General features: G+C 50.1%; 1 protein-coding gene across 2 annotated transcripts in view; it reads left to right on the top strand.

The window, feature by feature from the left end:
- The first annotated feature begins 468 nt into the window (after positions 1–468).
- The window catches only part of LZTS1 (leucine zipper tumor suppressor 1), a 59,350-nt gene continuing 42,263 nt past the window's right edge, over positions 469–17,555 (top strand). Inside the window, exon 1 of one of the 2 annotated variants that reach the window (XM_055144605.1) lies at positions 469–674. The gene's annotated coding sequence lies outside the window, so the exon portion shown is untranslated. Of the gene's footprint in view, positions 702–17,555 lie in introns of both variants that reach the window. The other variant, XM_055144604.1, reaches the window with a different exon arrangement.

Raw genomic sequence — 17,555 nt, 5'->3', positions numbered from 1 at the left:
CTGCGGAAAAGAAACTGGTCAGAGGGAAGGTTGATAAATAACTGGGGGAACTTTGAAAAGGAGGGAGACTTGTCCGAGAAAGGAAAACCCAAGGCAGGCACGTAATAATGAACGTTGGAGGGGATGAGATGGAAACAGATGGAGAAAGGGAGAGGTGAGATGGAGATGCTGAGTGGAAATGTTCAGTTTTAGACGGAGAGCAGAGAGACTGGACCCGGGTGCACAGCGCAGGGAACCTAGCATAGAGGACTCGGGAGGTCGCGAGCAGCCTCAGCTGTCAGCCGGGAACAAAGGCCTCGGAGAGGCGAGGACCAGGCTCCGGCCCCGCCCAAGCCAATGAACGGTGCGGGATCTGGCCCCGCCCCTCCCGACCCCGCCCCGTCGGTCCCGCCCCGCCCCGCCCTGGCCTATGATCTGCGGCGGGCTGGCCCCGCCCCTCCCGACCCCGCCCCGCCCGGCCCGCCCCGCCCGGCCCCGGGACCCGCGCAGAGGCGGGCGAGCCCGGAGCAGGCGGGCTGGCAGCCGACTGGCTCAGAGGCCGAAAGTTTCTCTGCCCTCTGCATCCCGTGAGCCAGAGCCAAGGAACTGCGAGGGCGCCACGGGAGCCGCCCGGCCGGGCCGATCTGGAGAAGAGACGGGGACGCACCGCGGAACCTCGGAAAATAAATTCTCAGGTCCGTCCGAGACACCGCGGGGGGCAGGTAAGGTGCGGGCACTAGGGGGTCTTGCTCCCTTCCGAGAAGTGGCACAGGCGCCCAGTCTCTGGGAAAACTGCCTTCCCGGGGCGCGCAGTTGCGTCCGTGCGTCCGCGCGTCTGTCGGGCTTTGTCTGTCGGTGTCAGGGTCTTGGTGTCTTTGTCTCTGCATGTAATTGTCAGGGGCTCCCCCACTTCCAGAATGGGTGCTGCTGATCCGGTCCCAGCGCGGAAGAAAGGAGGGTTGCGTCCGACCTTCTGTCTTTGTCTCCGTTTCCTACACCAGGGGTTGTCGGTGCCCAGATCCGTATCTGATTTTGATGGGCAGGAATGATCCGTGGTCCTGATGTGGAAGATGATGAGAGGGAGATGGGGGGGGGGTGGTCACAGTGGGTTCTGACAGTTGGGGGCCAGGTCTCCGAACTTGGCTCTCTGGAACTTTGGAGAAGACTGTGTCCGCACTAGTAGCAAAAGCCAGGGAGGCAGTTAGAGGTTTGGAATGTTTCGCCGACGGAATATGTCACAGCCGATGAAGTGGATAAAAAGAGAGTGATGAGCTGCGGTATTTAAGTGGCCCCCTGATGCTGCAGGTCACCAGGGTCAGTCCTGGACAGAGATTCAGTGAAAGCAGCACACACTCTGCAGAGTCTCACACCCACATTCACTTCTTTCTCTGACCCTGCACAGGCAGCCAGCTCCCATTTCTCTCTCTCTCTCTCTCTCTCTCTCTCTCTCTCTCTCTCTCTCTCTCTCTCTCTCTCTCTCTCTCTCTCTCTCTCTGTCTCTCTGTCTCTCTCTCTGTCTCTCTCTCTCTCACTCTTCTCAATTGCAGTAGGCAACCAAACGAGAAGGGAACTGCTTCTCTTTCCTGCCACAAGTGACAAGGATTGAACTGTGGAGCAAATGACTGTCACCTAGGAAAGCACTTGAGATTAGTTACCTTCACACCTTTCAGTTCCTCAAAAAAACGAGGGGTACTTAGTAGGAACCTGAGCAATTTCAGGGTTCTTCCTCTGCCATTCCATCCATAGTCTCCTGTGACTCTGGTCTTGAGAGCTGGTGAGTTAGGAGGAACTGAATTCTGTAGAGCTCCGGCAGGAACTGTGCCAATAAGTGTCTCCTGCTCTGCTGGAAGTGCAGCCTAATTGCAGTCGTGGGAGAAGAGCAGTCCAGCCACAGAGATGAACTATCTGGCAATTCCTGTGCCAGAGATCCTGGAGTCTGTGGGAAGGCACAAGAGCGTGCACCCTAAACCTTGAGCTTCCTTTGAGTTTAAAAACAATTTTCTGGGGCTGGAGTGATTGTACAGCGGGTACGGTGTTTGCTTAGCACGCGGCCGACCCGGGTTCGATCCCTGACATCCCATATGGTCCCCCAGCACTGCCAGGAGTGATTCCTGAGTGCAGAGCCAGGAGTAACCCCTGAGCATCGCTGGTTGTGACCCCAAAAAAGCAATCACTGTCACTGTCACTGTCATCCCGTTGTTCATCGATTTACTCGAGCGGGCACCAGTAACGTCTCTATTACACTCAGCCCTGAGATTTTAGCAGCTTCTCCTTACTCGTCTTTCCCAATGATTGGAGGCTCTTTCAGGGGAAAAAAAGCAATAAATAAATAAATAAATAAATTTTTTTGTGGACATGCTGGGGGAAACGAAGGTGCTGGAAATGTGTGTCTATGTACATGAAAATGGGTATTGGCGGTAGCTTTTACAGGTGGGAGGGTGTTGTGTTCAAGGGTGGAGGGCAGTCTGTGGGTGGAAATCTATGGGCAGAGGCACACACTAATCAGGCAGGGCGTTACACCTTGTATTTATCCACTGCCTTTTCTAGGGCCTTCCACACATCATAGACGTTATCTCATTTGCTATCTCCTTTATCCTCACAACATAACTACCAGGTTGGTGTGAAGCGAGGATAAGGTGTTCTATGGCGAAGAAGCTGACCAGAGGGGCAGAGCTTTCCCACAGTCACAGCAAATGGCAGCAAAGTTGATTTAGCGATGGGGAGTCCAGGTGCAAGGTCTCCACGGAACAGTGGTCAACGCGAGGTCCTTACTCTGCGTGAGATGAGGTGAAAGTCAGAGGAAGTTTCTTGAAGGCGCCTGCGCTTCATGGGGCAAAGCCTGTTTTCACAGTGCCATGTGTGCATTTAATGCATCTGTAAAAGACTGTGTGTGCCCCCAGCAGATGTTTGTCATGGGGGCTGCTGTGTACACTGTTGGGGAGAGCTGGTGTAAATGTGTGAGGAAAAGATTTGTCAAGCATTATGGGCAAAACTTGTATGGATGAAGTGGTAGATAGATTCTAGCCATAGAAAATGACTTTCTGATCCTGGAAACTCATGATTATACCTTTGCAGTTACTCAGCTTCATTAAATAAATATTCATTGGATGCCTACAAAATGCACTTTAGCCAGGCAGTGAGGCTACAAAGATGAATAAGGTAATGCTGCTCCTGAACCTATGATTAAGCTGTATAGATTAGCATAATAAGTATTTAACGTTTAATGCCACTAACTATACTGCACGTCTAGTATTTCTTTTTGGAGGAGGGTGCACACCTGGCAGGGCTCGGGGACTGTAAGCAGTGCTAGGACCTTTGTCGTGGTCACAGCTGCATGCGAGGCAAATGCCTTAACCACTGTTATTATTCTTCTGCCTAACACATTTAATTCATTATTTCATTTATTTCTCAGTGCAGTCCTGTAGGATGCCCATGATTCTCAGACAAGAAGCATTCATGCTGTAGTTAAGATAGAAAATGGAGCTAGATTCTGAACTCAGTTCAGCTCAGCCCCTGACTTTGAGCTTTTGACTACCTTTTTTTTTTTTCTTTCTTTCTTTTTGGGTCACACCTGCTGATGCACAGGGGTTACTCCTGGCTTTGCACTCAGGAATTACCCCTGGTGGTTCTCAGGGGACTGACCCTATGGGATGCTGGGAATCGAACCTGGGACGGCCGCATGCAAGGCAAATGCCCTACCTGCTGTGCCCCACTTTTGGCTACCTTTGAACATAAAAATGTCTAAACATAAAACATGAAACATAAAAAAGTATACAGAATACTTCTTTATAGAGTATTCTGTATACTTTCTTTTATTTAGTTTTTTAATTCTGTTATTTTGGGGGGGATATTGTGGTGCTGGAGGCTAATTCCAGAAGCCTAGGGGTCTCTCCAGGCAGTGCAGGTGATCATATGCTGCCAGAGATCCAGTCCCAGGGCTCCCACATTCCAAGCATGCAGCTCTTTGAGTTCTCTTCTTGACTTTCTAGCGCAGGACTTCTTATGCTTTTTTTCACTAGTGACCATTTTCAACCTGAGAAATGCGACACAAGCAAGCACTCCCCAAAACACTTCAGATTCATGATGTGTTTGATTTTGAATTACTTATACCTTGTGTATTCAGAGATCTTTTACTACTGCCAGACCTTTTGCAACCCCACTTTTAAGTTACTCAACTCCGTATGGGATTGTTATGACTCACAGTTCAAAAGTTAGGCTGGGGTCAGAGAGAGCTCAATGGACTGGGCTCCAGGATTTTATCCCCGACCCCTGCAGGGAATCCCTCACTAGGACAGAGCCAGGAGTAGCCCTTGAGGACTATCTATCAGGTGTGGCCCCAAAACAAAAGCGATGAAAAGAAAAGAGAAACGCCAGGCTATGGAGTATTGTTCTACTGTCCATCTGCTCCCACCTACCCCACTAGCACGTCTGATTGCACACTTGCACATACGGACCAACTCCTCCAAGAAAACTGTCCTCCGTTCCTCAAGCTGCATGACATGCCTCTCCTCTGAGTTTCTATCATTGTTCCATACGAGCCCAGAATTTCTTCACTGATCCTAAAGAGTGTGCTGTGGTTGTTACAAGCAGAGTGTGTTCTGAGCTCTCAACGTAGAATACAGTGATTACTCAGAGTAGACCCTGAATACACACTGTTAAAAGAGTGGTCAGACATAGAAGGGCTGCATTTGTGGAATATAAAGTAACAGAATTGGAGACTAACACCCAACGGTAGTAGAGATAAGGACCAGGAGGATTGCTCCATGGCTTGGAAACTGGCCTCACACACTGGGGGGGGAATGCAGCTCAGAGAGGAGACCACCAAGTAAAGGATACTCGGAGGGCCCGCTCAGAATGGGAGATGTGTGCTGAAAGTAGACTATAAACTGAACATGATGGCCACTTGATGCCTGTATTGCAAACCACAACAAGTGGGTGAGTGGGGGTGGGGGGTGGGTGAGAGAGATACTGGGAACATTGGTGGTGGACAGTGGGCACTGGTGGAGAGATGGGTACATGATCATTGTATACCTGAAACATAAACACAAAAGTTTGTAAGTCTGTAACTGTACCTCATGGTGATTCATAAAAAAGGAGGAAAAAAAAAAGAGTGGTCAGAAACCTTCGCCTGGGAACTCTTTCCCATGGTAGGTTTCTGCATGGACATACTTTGCGGGTGTGGGCTGTGACTTTCCTGTCAGCTTCTTCAGGCCAGCTTTTAAACAGGATTTAGCTATCTTGTCTACAAGGGAGCCAGACCCTGAGAAAAACTTAGCCCCTCCTCACCCTTTCAACCTATACACTTATCTTCAGGCTGATTGAGTGACAAGTACAAGTGGGAGGTGGTAAGTGTGATCTCAACTTGAGGTTACTTAAATGTGCAGTGCTTTCAAAACCCAGGAGGACATTGGTTCCAGGGCACTGGTGAGGTATTTCTGGGGTTTTGCCAACAAAGAAGAATGTGAAAAGAAATGGCCTGGTATCTTTAGGCGATTCACATGTTTGGTCTTTGAGTTTGCTTTTGAATAGATCTTTGTGCTGCTAGAGTTAGAAAATCATAAATAGACATTCTTATGCTATTGTTGGGAGTGCGAGTGCCAATGGCTACCAAGTTTGGGGAGGGAGTGATGTGCCTAAGGTGCAACGGTCCGGGATCAGTGACTCCTTCAGGCATCCTTTGCACCACTTCATTTCTCAGATCTTGCTGGCCACATGTCTTCTCAAGAGTCTGAAATTTCAAAGTTCTTTCAAAACTCATCACTTAAAATTGGAAAAAAAATGAAAAACAACACCACACATTTCACTTTTTATCCAGGTGAGGTACCTGGAGACAAATGATTGGGTGGGAGCGCCACACCCAGTGGAGCTCAGGGCTATGACCTCCAGCACATTGCTCAGGAGATGCTCCCAGCTTGATATCATGTGATGCTGGGGATGAAACTCATGCTTCCTACAAACCAAGCATGTGTAGTAGTCCTTTGAATTATTATCTCTCTGGCTCAGTGGAGTATACTAAAAATTGTTTGTTTTGGGGCCATACCCAACTGTGCTCAGGTCTTATTCCTGCCTTTGCCTTGAGGGATCACTCCTGGCAGATCGTGGAGATGCAAGCCCAGGTCAGCCACATGCAAGGCAAGTGGCATACTGGGTGTACTATCTCTGCTTCTTCTGCACCACCTCCACCCCCTGGAAGATTTTCGTTAAAAATAACAAAATACATCTGAGGAGATGTCTTAAAGGGCCGAAGTGCTTGCTTGCATGTGGAAGACCTGGTTCACATCACATGGTTCCTTGAGTACATCTGGGTATGGCCCCCATAACAAAACAAGAATAATGATCTGAGATCAATATTTGTTATAATTGGAAAGAGGAAACAGCATATGTGAACCAAGGCTACATATACATTGAAAGTTGACTTAGGCTAATTCTGAACACAGATTAGGGTTCAGGATGAGATGAGCTAAAAGACACCACAGAAAGTGATCGTAAGTATAACCTTGAACTTGCTCCCGAAGAAGGTATAAAAAGACTAGACATAGCAACCGTCAAGGGAAGAGCTCAGAATTTCAAGTTAGAAATACTTTCCTTCATAGCACCCCAGACCAGACACAGTTGGGGAATGAAAGGTGGGAGGTAACTTCTTTGGCCTCCAGCCAAACAAGTGTGCCCATTGGCATCGGATCTCTTCCTCCAAGGATTTAAAGAGTGGGGGTGTGGGGCTGGAGCAATAGCACAGTGGGTAGGGTATTTGCCTTGCATGCAGCCGACCCAGGTTCAATTCCCAGCATTCCATATGGTCCCCCGAGCACCGCCAGGAGTAATTCCTGAGTGCAAAGCCAGGAGTAACCCCTGATCACCAGTGACCCACAATGAAAAACTGTCTTCTGATTGACAAATTTACATGTTAAAAAAGATATCATTGGACCAGAGAGATAATACCGTGTTGTCAGGTAAGCAGACAACCTAATAACCTAATAACCTCATGATACCACGTATGATCCCCTGAACCATGTCAGGAGTTCAGAGCCAGGAGTACGGCCACATATGGCCCAACGCCCAATACATAAGCAAAAATAAATAAAAGGGATATTGTTATTATTAATATTAATAGCCCGCATGAGATTTTTCCATAATTTAACAGATAACAAAACTGAGTGAGTTTGTAAAATGTAACATTTAACTCAAGAATTTAAGCAGTGGGGCCGGAGCGATAGCACAGCGGGTAAGGCGTTTTCCTTGCACGCAGCCGACCCGGGTTCGATCCCCGGCATCCCATATGGTCCCCCAGGAGTAATTCCTGAGTGCAAAGCCAGGAGTAACCCCTGAGCATCACTGGGTGTGACCCAAAATGCAAAAAAAAAAAAAAAAAGAACTTAAGCAGAATATTGAGGTTTAAACCCAGATTTCCTGACTTCTAATATGGGCTACAACGACCCAATCTTTGGATCTCATCAATTAAACAGATTTGGCTTTACTGACTTGCTAACAAATACTAAATGTGAGAGGGAAAAACAGTAATTAAAAAATTACATGAACTTACTTCTTTTCATAATTATCCCAATTCAAACATAATGGGAGTGCTATAGTTTTCTTTACCTTGTCTGGTTTCCTCTTATCCCTAAGCACTTGTTACACATAAACGTTAGACTCAGTAAACAAGAAAAATCTAAAATAAAGGAATGTTTGCTTTGGGACTTACTTTAAGGAATTCAGTCCATCATGTCTTTTTTCCTTAAGATTTAGTTCACTTACAGGTGGAAGGATGAGTATTGGAACATTGTATGGCTGAAACCGATCATGAAAGCTTTGTAACTATCCCATGGTGATTTAATTTTAAAATGAATATATACATATATGAAAAGATTTAGTCCTCTTATTGAAACTGTAATACATTTTATCTTCATAGAATCTGAATGAATGGCATTTCATTGGGATAGCAACTTTACTCCATTGTATTTTATTATTTCCACCTTATCCATAAGCAATAAATTCCAGGGTGAAACAGGAGAGTTGTCTCTTTGTCAGAAGCATGATTAGTGATGGAAACCACGCTTTAGAGGAGACTCAAGTCTCTGCCAGTCGGGAGACAAACACCTGGATGGAGTGTTGGTGGGGAAGATGGCAATGTGGAGAGTCAAGAAAGGGTAGAAAAAGGAGACAGAAGACAACAGTGTGAGTGTAAGATTACAGCAAAAACTAATTGTCTTCAATGATTCCAGCAGAGAGGTAATTTTTCTTATTAAGTGACAGGCCAAATTGGTGTCTGAACAGATGTGATGTGGATTTTATCCAATACCTGTAACAAAGGCAACAAAGCTGCCCTATACAAATTACCCAAGTGCTTCCATGTCAGCTAATCACGCAGGGAAAATACTGCCTTGAGGATGGCTGGCTACCAACACACACACACACACACACACACACACACACACACACACACACACACTCATTTATTCATTCATCTACCCTCATCTTCTCCTCTTTGAGATAAGTTCTCTTCTGATACCCAAACTCACACCCTCAGAGACCCCAGAAGGTAGGACCTGGACAGTTCACCCCTCCATCTGCCTAAGCTAGCTTCTCTCTGGCGTGATCTGAAGTGTGTCCAAGATGCTTCCTTCCTGGAGACCACAGAAACCCAATTTCTGCCGTAACCCGGAGCAGTTTTTCAGGGTGCCACCAGCCCGTCAGACCACAGTATCCATGCAAAGAGGAGAAGGAACGAATCAGCAATCCTGCCAGTCCCGGGAGCATACAAGAACAGGGGTTCCTCAAGGTTGCCAAAAGTAGAGCTGAGGTTGGGTTGGGGTAGTGCTTGCCTGGGGATTGCCCTGGACCTCAAGCAGGAATCTGTCCTCCAAGCTTGGTTTCAGGTGGCAGAGCCAGTTCTCACCGAGGGCACAAAGCAAGGGACGCACACAGTTGGCTCACTGGCCTGTTGGCTTTGGAGGGCATCTTCACTCTCTCGCTGTTACAAAGCCATTTGCTGCTAAATCACCCTCCTCCTGGCTCCCTGGACTGCTAAATTGGTCTCAACTTGCTGTACTTCCACCCACCACCTTAGTCATTATTCGCTGGCAGCATTCAGAGAGTGGGTGTAAAGCAGCCGAACATTATATTCCTGCTGAAAAGGGAGAGAATTGAGTATAGGCATGCAGGGAAATGGGAGCAGGAAGGAGGTAAAAGAAAGCCAACAGAGGCAGGGAAACAAAAGCTTTGGAAGGAGGGGGGGTGGTGCCAGCACCTTTTCCCAGTGATGCGGGATGGTGCAGGAGTGGGCGAGGGGGCAGTGGGTCCCGGCTCAGTAGGAACACCGGCATTGGAGAGTGAGGGGGCCACTCACCTCTCAGAGCTGCCCCTGCCCAGTGTGGAGGGAGAAGGGGACATCCTCCGTGGGCAGAGAACGACCCCACTCCTCAACACCTCCCTGTTGCTTGAATTCGGCAGGGCCTGCTGTCACACCCGCTGGCCATCTGTGCCAATCTACTAGCCTCTCTCTGCTCAGCTTCCTCCCTACCTAGATGGCACAGCCCAAAGAGAAAGTGCCACACTTCAGGGGTCTCCAGCTGGTCCCAGAGTGGGCCCTTAACAGCTGCCCAAGCAGGGCACAGAGCTTCCTCGTGCTTTTCCCACCCGGCCCTTCCCAAGTCCCCGGGCATCAAAACAAGAGCACAGGCATTTTCAGGCCTGGCTCTACGGTGGCAATGAGGAAGTTCCAAGGAAAGAAAGATTATCCCACAGGACAGACCCTCCCGGGAGGGAGGGACTTGGAAACCATGGTCCAGCATCTTGCCCGTGATCTGCTGTCAAAGGCTTGTTCTCAGGGACATCGCATCCAGGACCAGGATTGACCTTCGGGCTCCGCTGGCAGAGGCTGAGAACAGTGGTTCATGTGCCAGGCACAGCAGTGACCTGTAGGCAGGTCTCTGAGTCACTAACAGCATTTGTTTTGTCTGTCAAGAAGAGCTTGGAAGGGGAACAGCACCAACCCAAGCTGGCTTGGAACTTAGTCTCCTTCCGCCCCCCTCTCCCCCTCAGGTTTCTTCCCTCCCATCCTCTTCTCAAGGAAGACAGTGGAAGATTTTTTTTTTTTTTTGCTTTTGCTTTTTGGGTCATACCCAGCGATGCTCAGGGGTTACTTACTCCTGGCTCTGCACTCAGGAATTACACCTGGTGGTGCTTGGGGGAACATATGGGATGCTGGGAATCGAACCCAGGTTGGCCTTGTGCAAGGCAAATGTCCTACCCGCTGTGCTATTGCTCCAGCCCTAACAGTGGGAAGATTCTGATCATTGAAGCTTCTGCACAGTCAGGGAAGCAGGACTGTCTTAGAACCACAGTGAAGATGTCTAGGGGAGAAGCCGGAGGAATGGACCACGCTGCCCTTGACTCTCTGAGAGGCGGTCCTTGCTGAGTCTCTGGCTGGGTCTGCCCTGTCGCCTCAGACCCATGCAGGACAATGGCCTTCAGGCTCCTCCTGTATTTATTGCGCCCTTCTGCCCCGCCCCCTGGAGGGCTTCTAGCCTTGTCCGTGGCAGAGGGAGGGAAGGATTAGCGGCACTCTCCTCTTAGGAGACAGCCTCCCCCTCCTTGCTATCAAATTCCCTCAGCCCCCTCGCCTCAGTGGCGCCAGCCACTAACCGCACTGCTGGCAGGTGAGGGAAACCACGACCCAGGTGAAGCCCCCTCCCTTCACCCCCCCTTTATCTGCCCATCCTGACAGCATGGTCCATGCTTCTTCCTTGCCTGAACCTGCAGCTACCCCTCCAGACCCCACCACCACCTCCCTAACTGCGACCGTGTGTGTGTGTGTGTGTGTGTGTGTGTGTGTTGGGGGTGATGTGTGTGGGGGGGGGGGTCTTTTTTTTTCCTCAGAGAGCTTTTCCTTTAGTGGGTGGGGGCTAGGAACAACTGACTTTGTGCTTCTTGGCGCTTTCTCTAAGGGAGCTTGTTCCAGGCTAAAGTTCCAGCAGGAGCCCCAAGTCAGGTTTTCTCAGTTGAAAGAGCCTGTGTAGAAGGAATATTTCTGGGACTCCGCAGAGCAATCTTAAGTTGAAAGGATCCTTAAATTCCATTCTCTCCACTCCCACATCTCTACCCCGCAAACAATATAAAAACAAAATCTTCTGCAAGTCTTCTCTGTACACCTCCTCAAACTCCTGTTCTTTTCTTGTTTTTTTTGGGGGGGGGGGGGATTCGCAGCTGGAAATGCACAGGAATTGCTCCTGGCTCTGCACTCAGGAATTACTCCTGGCAGTGCTTGGGGGACCATATGGGATGCTGGGAATCGAAGCCGGGTCGGCCGCATGAAAGGCAAATGCCCTACCTGTTGTGCTATCTCTCCAGCCCCCATCAAACTTCTGTCCTTGATCCTGGGAGCCCAGTTTTTTTTTTTTTTTCTCATTCTTATTTGTGTGTGTGTGAGGTGGGGTGAGTGGATGGGTCATGGTGGTACTGGGTTTTTGGAACACCCTTGGTAGTGCTCAGGGGTTATTCCTGCCTTTGTTCAGGGGATCCTCTGAGGGTGCAGCAGCATGCAGGCTACTTCCTGTCCTGTCTCTCCGGCTCCCGGACTTTTCTCTCTCCCCGCTTCCCCCTTCCTTTTGAAAATTATCAGTTGTCGTTGCTAGAACCTGGGGTCCAACGCTCGCTTGGTTGTGGTGCTCCCCATGGGTTGCCCATCAGGTGGTGCCGCTCCCACGTGGCTGTGACAACTCACAGAGTGGCTGTGACAACTCACATATGGGAGAAGGTCCCGCTCCGTAGCTGGACCATTCAAAAACCACTGGTGGCACCAGGGACATCAGGTAGCAAAGCTATACTTGGCACCTGTAGTGGCCCTGGAGGTTGGATTTATAGTCTCGTGCTTGCAAGGCACCAGCCACTTACTGTTGTCTTTGAGTCGTCTCCTCATTCCCCCAGTTCTTTTTGGGGTAGCGGGGCACACCCATCAGTGTTCAGGTATTACTCCTGGCTCAATGCTCAGGGATCACTCCTGGCAGGCTGGGGGGACCATATGAGATGCCAGGGATCGAACTCGGGTCAGCCGTGTACAAAGCAAGTGCCCTACCCACTGTACTATCGCTCCAGTCCCTGATCCCCTGGTTCTATTCTTTTTTGTTTGTTTTGTTTGAGGGCCATCGCTGGCATTGCTCAGGATCTATTTCTGGCTCAGTGCTCAGGGAACCATGCTCTGGTAGGCATTAAACCCCGGGTTCCAGCATGCAAGCATATGCTTCAGCCGGTTTGAACTGACTCCCTGGCTCCCCTGGTTCTATTTTGTTTAAAGTCACAGAATATGAAGTTCATGCAAGTCCTCGGCTGGACCCTGGCAAGAGCAGGGCTGCAGGACTGGGGGCCTGCTGCCTGCTGCCACTTGGCCTAGTACTGATGCCAGATACATGAAACACGCACTGTCCAAAGTTAAATGAGTTTAAAATGTTTTCATGGGAAATGCAGAACTTCCTTCCTTATGCATTGGCACAATTCTTAAGAGATGGAGGCAAGAAGTGGCAAAGATAGAGACAGCATGTTGGCTGTGAAACAACCCTGGGAAGGTAAATCGAGTCAGATTCTGGAAGGCGCTGAGCATCTCGCTCTGAAGGCTGTGTGCTGCGTGCTAGCAGGGGGGAGGCAGAGGAGCGGAGTGGCACAGAGCAGCCTTTGGCATTAGGGAACGAAGAAAGATGTGAGGGAGGAGAGGCTTCTTTCTAGAAATAACATTGTTTATTAGAATGTTATAATTTGCTCCTCTCTCCCAGTTGATAGCGCTTGTTCCCACAGTCCTCAAGCTGCCTGGGGATGTGGGGGGAGGGGGGCGTGCTTCTAGAAGAGAAAAGAAAGTTCCTAATTTGAGATCAAAGGTCAGGGGTCAATGGACTGTTGCTGAGACTTATTTTAAATATGATAGAGATATGGAAGCATCTCACTTTGGACCATCAAGGAAGCCTAAGGGAGGGTTTCTTTTTATGCCCCTTCCCTCCCCTCCCTCCCCTCCCTCCCCCCTCCCATCCCCTCCCTCCTCCCCTCCCCTCCTGTCCAAGACAGAAAGGGCTGAAAGAGAGGTGGGACTTGCTCAGGGTCCCATCACTGATTGTGGCAGAGCCAGGCCTGGTTTCCCACTTCCTACTCTGTCCCTCGGCTAATGAGACCGATGCCAGCCTGGTTTATTGGTCCATGATCTTGTGTGTTCGGCAGACCCTCCCCTTCAGGGCCAAGCGGAACTTCACGGTGGGATGTTCTCCAGGCAGTCAAGGGAGTCCCTGCCCACAGCTGATGCCCGCAGCCTCCCGCTTCCTCTGCAGTCTTCTTGTCTTCCTGGTGTTTGGGATATTTTAGTCTCTCTGTTCCACGGCTTTTCCTTTTGTTTTAAGAGGGGTGAGAGGCTCCTGGCTAGTGGAACCACCAGCCTTGCAGTGTCCATGGTAGCTGCTACTAGTCAGCACCTTTTATAAATGAAAAATAAGTTTTCTGCCTCTGTCACAAAATCCAAATGAAATGGGAAGGTTCTGGGTGGTACCGCCCAGACTTTGGGCAGGAGGCAGGTGTGTAGCCAGTGTCCAACAGCGTTTCTTCAGGTAGTCACAGAAGGGCTGGGTGAGAGGCCACGGCCATGATGCTCTCGGCGTTCCATTCCCTTTCTTTCTCTAGAAGGTTCCTTGACTTGATACTAGTCCTGAAGCATCCTTCTCACTTGCTCAAAACCCCAAACTGAGAGACAACATTGTGGCAGTGACCCGTGACGTCTCCAGTGAGATGACACTCGGGGACCAGATCTTCCTCAGGAGACACTTCCCATGAGTCTCCCAGGGAAGTTTCTCCTCAGCTGGCGACCACTTCTAACTCCCAGGAGAACGAGCAGCTCCCCTCCCAACAACGAGGATGGCCATTTTTTAAAAATTTATTTATTTATTTATTTTTTGCTTTTTGGGTCACACCCAGCGATGCTCAGGGGTTACTCCTGGCTTTACACTCAGGAATTACTCCTGGCGGTGCTTGGGGGACCATATGGGATGCCGGGGATCGAACCCGGGTCGGCCGCGTGCAAGGCAAACGCCCTACCCGCTGTGCTATCGCTCCGGCCCAAGGCATGGCCATTTTAGACTTCTCCACCCTGTGGGCGAGTTCGGAAGTGGATAGCAGAACGACGGTGTTGGTTTGGTTTTTGAATCGGACTGATTTGCTCGCGTCCAGAAGCTGTGTGGCCGTGCAGTGCGCAGCCACTTAGCCGCTCTGATCTTTATCCGTGAGCTTTATTGTGTCTCGTAGAGTTTTATGGCCCTTTCCTGAGCAGGGTAAGTGAAAGCACGTGCAATGCAGGCGTTCAGTGCTGGCCTCACCTCCTGCACCTCAGCCCCAGCAAAGGAAACAAAGCAGGCAGGTCCCGATCCAGGGATCAGGGAGGGACAGCTTCAGACTGAGACTACGCTGCCGATGACAGATGTCCTCTTCTCTGCTTATCTGCTGATAGGAAAGATGGTAGGGAAGGAGCACTTCTATCTTTGTTACTCTGCATCTCCATTTACAGTGTCCATTTGACCGAGTTAAAATCGACTTCGGAGGGGCTAGATAGTACATCAGGTTGGGTGTGTGCCTTGTTTGCAGCCAGTTGGGGTTCGATCCCCGGCATCCCATATTATCCTCTGAGCACCGCCAGAAGTAATTCCTGAGCACAGAGCTAGGAGAAAGCCCTGAGCATCGCCGTGTGTAACCCAAAAAGAAAAAACAAATTGACTTAGGAAATTGTGTAGAATAGAAGAGCAGCTGAGGTGCTAAAAAGTGATTGAAACCCTTGGCCCCAGCCGATTGCTGCTGAGTGTGTGTGCAGAGGGCGCGGAGGGGGAGTGTACAACACTATGGGTCCCCTCAAGAAAGACCTCACAGTGCTGTCCCGAGGGGCTTGGGGACAGTTTAGGGGAGATTTCTCTTCCTGACCCTGGAGAGAGGGGTTTTATACAGGATCCTTCCTCCCTCCCTTCCTTCCTCCCTCCCTCCCTTCCTTCCTCCCTCCCTCCCTCCCTCCCTCCCTCCCTCCCTCCCTCCCTTCCTTCCTTCCTTCCTTCCTTCCTTCCTTCCTTCCTTCCTTCCTTCCTTCCTTCCTTCCTTCCTTCCTTCCTCCCTCCCTCCCTCCCTCCCTCCCTCCCTCCCTCCCTCCCTCCCTCCCTCCCTTCCTTCCTTCCTTCCTTCCTTCCTTCCTTCCTTCCTTCCTTCCTTCCTTCCTTCCTTCCTTCTCTTCTCTCTTTTCCTCCCTCCCTCCCTCCCTCCCTCCCTCCCTCCCTCCCTCCCTCCCTCCCTCCCTCCCTCTCTCTCTCTCTTTCTTTCTTTCTTTCTTTCTTTCTTTCTTTCTTTCTTTCTTTCTTTCTTTCTTTCTTTCTTTCTTTCTTTCTTTCTTTCTTTCTTCTTTTTTTCTCTTTCTCCTGTCCCTTGTTTAAATCCAATATCTTTCCCATCTGGACCATTTGCTGAATTACATGGTAGGTAAGCGCTGGGAAGGGGGGAATGAGAGACAAATGAAGCCTCTCCACATCCAGCTGGCCAGAGAGGCCTACGCTGGCTGAGGCGCATGTAGGTGAATGCAAAAGATGGAAGGGGCGAGTCCTGAGTGGAGAAATGGGGATGTTTATTCTGACTAAAAAGTATCAACAAAGTGGGCGGACGGCGTGGGCAAGCCAAGGAGATGTTCTGTGTGGACTGCCTTTCCCACATATGCCTGTTTGTCTGCAGAATAAGCACCCTTCCCCCTGTTCTTGTCTTCTGTGTTTTGCTTTGTTAGTGAAGGAAAGTTTTCCGTTTCAGAGGTTGAGCTCAGAGAGTTAAAACTCTTCTAGGGCCCACGGCACCTGGGGATCTGAGGTGATGCGGAAACCTGCATCTCCATAGCCCAGCTCTTTCGCCTCACCTGCCCCAGTGCGGTGATCATACAGGGCTGCCTGCCGCTGGGCGAGTCTGTAGAAATCTTAGAGCTGTTTGGGAACAAAGGGAGCCCTGGGTCTGCTTTAAGTAAGTGGTGTTGGGACACTACAGGCCTGCGACCGTTTAAAACAGTGTCCTGCAGCGGGTAGGGTGTTTGCTTTGCACGCGGCCAACCCGGGTTCGATTCCCAGCATCCCATAGGGTCCCTCAAGCACCGCCAGGAGTAATTCCTGAGCGCATGAGCCAGGAATAACCCCTGTGCATCGCTGGGTGTGACCCAAAAAGCAAAAAAATAAAAATAAAAATAAATAATTAAAAAAATAAAACAGTGTCCTGCATGCACTGCCTAGGCCAGTAGTCATCCAACTCCTGCTTACTTGGTCAGTGTTTCTTGCAAAGATCCTAAAGCTGATAAGAGATGTGAAGGAAACGTAAGCAGCTAAGATTTGGTCTCACTCTATTTGGCATAATAAAGTTGTAGGGAGGCTGCCATGAGCCTGGTTGGGGTCTCTCTGACCTGGGAGGTGTGGCTCAGGACAGGGTGAAGAGAGAACAAGATAATTAAGACCCCCCCTATCTCCACTACCCCCTGCCTCAAACACACTTTTTTTTTCATCAGTACTGAGGCCCTGTTCCGTTGCTTGACCCAAAGAAAGGTCAAGCAATGGACCTTGAAGACAAGGTCAGGGAGCAGCTGGGGACTTTGGGACCCCCCATGCAGGTCTGGTGCATGGTGAGGACATCTCACTGCCTTGCCTGGGCCTGCCTGGCTTCATGTTGCTTTTGTAGCTACCTGGAGAGGAGTGTGCAGGGGCAGTGTGGCAGGCGAACACAGCTCTTGTCCTGGGGAGCAGAAAGGCCTTTGATTACACACTTTCCATCTGAAGAGGTCCCTGGCAGATGGCAGAGTTCACATTCTAAGCTTTTGCCAGAAAGCTATGAAGTTCCTAGCTTACCCGGTGCAGGCAAGGCTGGGCATTCATTCCATGGCACAGTCCGACCCCTGTGACCTCAGGATTACACGTCTCACCTGAGCTGGCAAGTAGAAGCAGTTGGTTGGACTCTGATACTCCTCCCCTCAGCTCTCCCTGGACTTAGGTGAAGGGGTCCTCATGGGTCCCCCTCTTCACTCTGCTGCAAGGAGGGGGTGGCGGCAGAGAGTTTGGACTGAGGGGCTGGGAAAATGGCTCAATGACTTCAAGTATTTGCCCAGTTAGCACAAGGTTGAGTTGTGCTGACCCAGTGTTGCCTGCAGCATAGAGGTGATCCTGCCAGCCCTGCTGTTAGCGATCGCCAGTGAGAAGGAGCCTCAACTCAGGGAGAGGGGGTGGTAGGTCCTGAGCTTGTTCCCCTGTGCTGCATGTGTGCCGAGGTGATCCTGACCACCCCAAGGTCTGAGGTACCTCCTACCCACTGTATCACTGTATCACTGTATCACTGTCATCCCGTTGTTCATCTGTTTGCTCGAATGGGCTTCAGTAACGTCTCCATTCATCCCTGTCACGTGCTAGTGTAGCCCAATGGTGTACTGGGGGCTCTTCCAGGATCAGGGGAATGAGGATCGTCGTTGTTACTGTTTTGGGCATATCAAGTACACCACAGGTAGCTTGCCATGCTCTGCCGTGGGGAGGTACCTACCCAAAGGAAGAAGATGGACACAAGAC

The sequence above is a fragment of the Sorex araneus genome, chromosome 7 (assembly GCF_027595985.1).
Source record: "Sorex araneus isolate mSorAra2 chromosome 7, mSorAra2.pri, whole genome shotgun sequence".
Classification (NCBI taxonomy): Eukaryota; Metazoa; Chordata; class Mammalia; order Eulipotyphla; family Soricidae; genus Sorex; species Sorex araneus.
Note: the sequence above shows the minus strand (reverse complement) of the source record. Positions and strands in the feature narration are given on the sequence as shown.